This window comes from Plecotus auritus, assembly GCF_963455305.1.
Source record: "Plecotus auritus genome assembly, chromosome: 4".
NCBI classification, from domain to species: domain Eukaryota; kingdom Metazoa; phylum Chordata; class Mammalia; order Chiroptera; family Vespertilionidae; genus Plecotus; species Plecotus auritus.
The window spans coordinates 42,384,806-42,392,117 of record NC_137775.1 but is presented as its reverse complement, the minus strand read 5'-3'; positions in this window follow the sequence as shown (position 1 = coordinate 42,392,117).

Sequence of the window (7,312 nt, the reverse complement as noted above, 5' to 3'; positions counted from 1 at the left end):
AGGTGGCAGTGTGGTAGGAGTTGTGGAGTTCAGCTTGGAGGCTAGTCCCGCTGACCTTCTCTCCGGTGCTGGTCACCACCAGGTCTTCTCGAGGGGAGATGCTGGTGTTGATGGAGAAGGCAGTGGAGAGGAGGGTGGAGAGGAGTTCGAGTAATTTCATTATTATTCTTTACTATTGTAATTTTTATCTCTCTCTCTCCCTCCTTCCTAATAAAGCCTGATGTGTATCACTAGTCAATGTGGCTTATATATATATATATATATATATGTGTATATAATATATAATATATAATATATATATTATATATATGCAGCATTTTGTTCATGGCACCTAATGCTAACCTGCAGAAGAGAACAACAAATTTAGGATAATCCAGGGAAATTCAAGAGCCTTACTGATCTATTCCCATAAGGAGCAAAACTGCAGTGTATTATGTATCAGTATTCGACAAACGCTGTCCTTAACTACAGGTAAACCAAAGCATCACACTGACATGACACCAAATGCTTTCTGTTTCACAAACCGCTCCTTTGTCCTCTTTTCCAGCTTCTGTGCTTGCTTGTATGTGGGGGGTTTTCACCAGACCTGCACAGTGGCTTGGGACTCCTGCTTCTCTGTAGCTCTGACTTTCCCTCCAAGGCCTCTTACATGGTGAATGTGAGCCCACAGTCAGCAGTGGTTCTATTTTTCCCCCTCAAAGTCAAAACTGACCAAAGTTACTGGCTTCTTACTTTGCTAGGACAACAAAACTATCTTATGTTTACTTTACTGTTTACCTTGTTATTTATGTGCAATATTGTCAAAATGTAAATTAAATATAAAAAGTTCATGCTCTACCCAATGCTTGTCTATTGTCTTGAGTGAGGGGCCAGTGAGGCGTACATCTTCACGCCGCTACAAACGTGGCCCTAAAACAGATTTTGAACGTGACACAAATTGGTCTCTCCCATCCCCACCCCCAGCAAGGATTCCTCATATCTCCATCAGGGACAGCACGTGGCAGTGATAAGATGAGTTGATCTGTTATATCTCTCATAACTCAATGGTGTAGCTTTTTCTTAATTATGAGCTATACAGGTGATCTCGTTAAGTTTTCAAGCATTAGCCAGTAAATGGGGGAAGATTTGTTTTTTGTTGATGGATGTGGGTTGGTGGGGAGGGTAAGGAAGAGCTTGTGATTAAGTTCCAGAACTGGCTTCCTGCTGTGTGTGTGTGTGTGTGTGTGTGTGTGTGTGTAGACCCAGCCCACTCATGGGTGGGTGGCCTCAGGGAAGCTCCAGGAAGCTGAGTCAAGGAACACCTTACCCACTGGTGACGTCACTTTCGCTTCAGTAGCTAGCGCTGAGGGCACCACAGAGAATAAGGCCTTTTTGTGCTCTGCGTGGTCTTCCTGTCCTACATCCTACGGTATTTTATTTTTCCTCACAACTTGGGAAGTAGGTTTGCCACTTGTGTAATTCAATTCAAGAAAGCTTCTGTTTTACCAGAAGCCGGGCATTGTTAGTGTGGAACCCAGGGGTCATGGCAGTGTGACCATGCGGCCCCAGGGGTCATATGGTGGTGAAGGGACCTATTTGCTTGTCCATTGATGCTCCAGAAACTAACCTGTCTCCAGGCACAAATAAATTTGAGTCTCATTTGATAGATGTGAATAGGAGATGCTTCTAGAAAAGTGTTAGTGCCTTCCATGGAAAAAAGTCTAAAAGCTCTTTACAAATGGTTTTCGTGCTTGCCATGTCATCCGTTACCAAGTTCATGGTTCCATGCCCACCAACTGCATGTTCAGAAAGTAACACTCCTTCTTACATGTGGACACTCGAAACTGCCTGATTTTTTTAATGTTTCTTTATATCCACTTAAACATCTGTGCCAAGAACTTGAAATGCTGCCAACATGTAACTGTGGGGTTAAGAAAACCAGAACCCTATTGTCATAAACGTGCCAAATGGTGCTGGTTGCACTACTAAATTCTGCAGAACCATTGTGGTAATAATTTTTCAAAACAAAGCCCAATAAGACCCAGAGTGTAACAGTTACTGTCATAAATCATAGTTCTTTACTTGGCAGAGCATGCCTTTTTTTCTGGAGAGTTATATATCTTGGGAACACTTGTACACTTGGCTGTTGAATGAAACGTTACATAAAAAGCTAACATTCACTAGGAGCACAAGTCTACCCTGCCGGCCTCCACACAGTTGGATCGAGGCTTCATGTAGCTGTTTGTAGGGCAAGGACAAGACTGAAGAAATCATTTTCTGAGTCTTTCCTTAAAATAAAAGCTCTGTTCAGAAATGATGCATTTAATTCTCCACCACAAGGGAATATATAGAATAAATGGATACATGGTGACATGGGAGTTTATGGGCACATTTCTAGGTTACCCCCCCTCTACCCGCCCCCCTTTGGGAGTTAGGAAACCAATTTAGGATCCATCCATTTATCTAATTTTCTCTGTGTATGTGTGTGTGTGTCTAGACTTTTTTTTTTAAAGGAGATAATGGGGAAAGGCCAGAGCAGAGAAATGAAAATAAGGTATAACCAGGCCTTTAGCGTGATCTTGAATAGAAAGGAAGGTTGAACCACAGAGGATGGCAGCTAAAAAAAGTTAATGAATAACAGAGAAGTTACATAGAATGTGATCACTGAGCCAATTTGGAAGACCCTTCTTTTTTCTTTAGGAGACCATAGAGTTCTTTCCCCATGACATGTCCACTATCAACTTCTGGCCATAACAAGTCTGATTATTCTGAACTCTGGCTACCTCTTCAGGGTCTACTTATGGGTACATAGCAGCTACAAGAAATGTTTCAAGACCTGGGGGTAAGCCTTCCACCACATCCTTTTTTAAGCTTTCAAGTCCTCTGAAACTCAAGTCCATTTGCTCAAAGTGCTGCTGAGTGCTGCTCCTTAAATTAGAAGTGATTTTAATCTCAATATAGCCTTACTCATGTAATTTAAGCCCCCAAAAAAATCTTAGCAAGATTTCAAAAAGATATTTTTAACCTGATTTATGCAAATACTCTCTCTGCCCAGTTTCACAGAATACTATAAACTAACAAACCTTCTCCTAGTTAACGTCTTCTTCCAGGTTTAAAAGTAATGAACCCAGGTTGGCCAGGTACACATTTCTTCCTCTTTGAATTTAATATAGAAGCTTTAATTTAACGTAAACGCGAATGCAGTCACCTTGTGGTTTTCTCCTACCCCAACCAGAAAGGAAGAGGAAGTGATCAGTAAGTGCCAACGAGTGATTTTGGGAAGAAATCCTCCCCGGTGTTAACAGGACGGGGTTGTTCTCATGGGATTGTGACTAAACTTCCCATCTTTGGGTATCTGGAGGTTTCACCTGCGGATGATGGCAAGCAGCTGTCCTACATTGCTGGTGAGGGGCAGAGCAAAGGAAAGGAAATGAAACCCTAGGACTTTGGTTTAAATCCCAAACACTAACACCTATCTTTAGGGCTTTTTCCTTTCCCGGGAGGGAGGGAGTAGGGTCTCCTTCCTGGGAGGCCTTAGAGAGGAGCCAGGTTGTTTGGAAGCACAGATGTACAAATGTTCTGGCAAGCCCTTCCTAGTTCTGTAATTCAATGATTTCTAAAAGGTTGTGGGTTCAATTCCCGATCAGGGCACATACCCAGCTTACAGGCTGGATCTCAGGTTGGGGCTCTTGTGGACAGCAGTCGATTAATGCTTCTCTCCCACATCCATGTTTCTCTCTCTCTCTCTCTCCCCCTCCCCCACCTTCTCTCTCTATAAATCAATAAGATAAAATAAAAATTATTCCACATTTGAGTTCTTTCCAAGGATCCCGAAAGGGAGCCTGGTGCCACTCTCACCTGGCATCTGGCATTCTGCAAAGCAACCTCTGAGCGAGCAGCCTTTCAGTGCAGTTACTCCTGGGAAGAGAAGGGGTGCTCCTCACCTCGCCTCCTCCCATCAGCATGGCTCCCCTTGAGGGCTGTTTCCCAGCCACACAGGCAAGGGGAAACACTGGCCCCCTTCCATGGAACCCTTCTTTGCCTCCTCAGTTTTAGTACAAGTAACAGATAGTGAGTTGTTGAGACCAACCGACTAAGGATCATTAATGGGGTGATTTCACTCCTTCCATGGTTCCCTGGGCCAGAGTCTAAAAATACACCCAACCTGAGGTGGGAGCTGAGATCACAAGCTCTCCCTGTGGTGGGAAGAGCATTGAACCAGGGGTGCAGACACTTCGTTCTCGTCCTGGTTCAGAGCCTTGATACCTGTGTGCTCTCAAGAAAGTCCTGGAACTTCCCTGGGCCTCTGTTTCTTGATCCATAAAATGAAGGAGACATTCCTAAGTTTCCTAAGTTGTCTTCCTGCTCTTTCAGAAGTACTACATCTCTCAGATGCTAAGATCCCATCGTTTTCTCTTATTTCCTTTGGGTTTGTTCTTGGAACTCTGTTGCTATGGCAGATATTTGTAATTTAGACAGATGAAGCAGAGAGAGATGTCAGGGAAAATGGAAATGAGGGGCAGGCTTGTATGGAGAGAATTATTGCGGCTTCTTTTGGCAAAAGAGATTGAGCTTATGAAGGTCCTGCTAATTTGTGAGGACCAGGAACTTTTCCCAGGAACTAATATGCTCATCTGAGAGGAATCAAGATTCTTCTCATGGACATAATGGGTTGTGCGGAAGTCAGACCTCTGCTAGGGTTCTGCATGAATTCTAGGCTGTTTAGTGGGTTCAGGGGGAGAGGGGTTCTTCATAGTTTTGAAGCAAAGGCATACTTACAAGAAAGATTTAAGTTTGTTGCCACAAAAAGAAAAGGGAGACAAAATGACTGGTAGCTAAAGAAGAGAATGAGAATCCAAGAAGACGCTGAAATGAAACATTTTGGTTAGCAAAGCAATCAAGGCTTTGACCATGTTTTAACGGTTCAAGGTTTTAAAAATGGAATAAAGAAAAATGAAGCAGAGAGGGAGGAGGAGAGAGGGAAAGGTTAAACCAAGACAGAAACTGTGAGTAGATAGATGTGAAAGGGGCTGAAAATAAGTGAAAAGTGAAAAATTGCTTTATGAATAAACCGTTAAAAACTAGTGAGTGAAAAAGCAATTGTGCTTCCAGTTATTACTGAATCACAAGCTCGTGGAGGCCAGAGGCTGACCTGAGCAGCGGCTCCACACTTAACCTGTGCGCAGCAGCTGGTGCAGGGCCCTTCCGTGGGCGGCCGCCGCCGTTTTCTACTTGAGTGTCAGTTTCATTGTGATTACCCTCCATCACAAACGGAATGTGGGCCGTTTTGCCGCCTCTCCTTGAGCACAAAAGCCATGACTTGGTCATCTCTCCAACCTGCTGACACTAACAAGGCAGGTGACACCCTCGGAGGACATGCAGGACCCAGACAAACCAAGCAGGGCCAGGGAAGGCGAGCAACCCTCCTGAGGGAAGGAGAAGCCAGCGAGTTAGTGAAGCCTGAATCCTCGGCCCGTCTCTGCCTTTTTCTGAAATTGAGAAGGTGATTTCACGCTCAGTGCTCCGTGTCCTCTCGGTGGTATGTTCCCACAGGGAAACAGGGTCTTCTGTGCCCAGACCCGACGGACTACCCTTCTGGGGAAAACATCCGGGCGCAGGGCTAGCAAATAAAATGCCAACCATAGCAGCACTGCCTCCGCCCCACGCAGACTTGAGGAAGCACTGGGAAGTGAATCAGGTCTACAGTGTGGCCTCGCCCTCCAGCCTCCAGCAAGAGCACTGAGGAGCGGGAGTGCTCGGGCACCCACCAGAAGGCAGGCCAAGCGTCATGAGGGATGGCTCATACAAATGGCACAGCTATTTCCAAAGCGGCAGGGTAGCTCCCCTTCCCATTCCAAGCGTGGAACACACTTCTGTATCGGAACTGCGGGCACTCAGCTAACTTCTGACTGTCCGCTTCAACAGAAAGGCGGTGGGGAGTGGGTGGTCCCAGATCCCCAGGTCATCGTCCTGGGACTGCTTTGTAGGTCAGCGCTCGCCCTCCCTGAGCACACCCCTGTCTCTGGCAGACTCGGGGAGGCAGGTGGCCTACAGGGGAGCATTTGACCCAAATGACCCATGAAGCAGCTAGCCCCCATGCATACAGCTGGTTGTACAATCAAAGAAAGAGGTTCCATTTTAATGAATCTGTTTCATTTTTAATAACCAGGGTACAACTGTGTAGTTTTGTACATCTGGCTAGTGGGCTGAGATTTTCCTCAAAACAGATCCTGGTATCTGCTCTTGCTGTTGCTGCCAAGTACCCGGCCTCGTGCTGGTGGAAGGGTTAAGGCGGTGTGCTTTTCTCCTTGAGTTTTTTCCTGAAGGAGGTAGGTAGTCGGGCTTTGAGTAGCTCCATCCTGGAAATGGGAATATGAAAGCAAGGGAGGTCAGGAGAGACGCCCAGATGCCCGAGCCACCCGATGAGCTGCACCTGGACCTGGGAAACGAAGCCCAGCTCCCTGCCTCTGCTTCCTACATTAGCAGGTTAGACAATGCTGCCATTGCCGAGCTGGGCAGGGCCCATGCCAGCCGCTGATGTTTGTACTTCAGGCAGGCTTGCCAAAACAGCAGCGTCTCATAGCATTAAATTACTGTCTTTGCTGTCAGGAGCTCGACTCTTAACTAGTTCCGCAGACATTTCGAGAAAGCAAGGAGCAGACAGAGTCTTGGGGAACTGTGGCCACTAGAGCCCCTTATTGGGAGTCTATCCCACTCAGAACTCCACACCCCTGTCAGGTCTCCGAAGCCGAGCTGCTTCCAGATGACCCTTTACTGAAAAATGTTCATCACTCTGGGGGTGGCCAGTCCCCCTCAAAGTGCCAGATCGACTGTTTCTGTGTGTTAACAAAAGCGTGGGTGTCAGACTTCAGTAGCTCTGTGTCAGCCACAGGTCAGCAGTGTCCCAGAAAGGAAACTGAGGCACAGAGATAGCCCCGCCCTGTCAGAGCATGCCTCGGAGACCTGGCAGCTGCAGCTGAAGGGCTCGGCGATCCTCAGATAGAAGGCATTGGGCAACGGCAAAAATCCAGATGCTATTTTAGATAAAGTGGCTTTAGGTTCATTCCACTTTAAAGCATGGAGGGTCTGTGTTTTCTACAAAGGAGAGGACACGTATAAATGGACGTATTTTCTGCTTCAAGTACACATTTTTTAAAAAAGCTTTGCTACTTCTGAGTTAAAGAAGGTATGTTCTCTGTTTTAAGTATAGCCCATATATAGTTAACCAATGTACCCGGAGGCAGAGATGAAAGTTGAGAAAGAGCAGTCTGTTCTACCCTTTTGTTCCCAGGCAATGCAATCCCAAAAGGCACGATTCCTGTGGAATTATCTG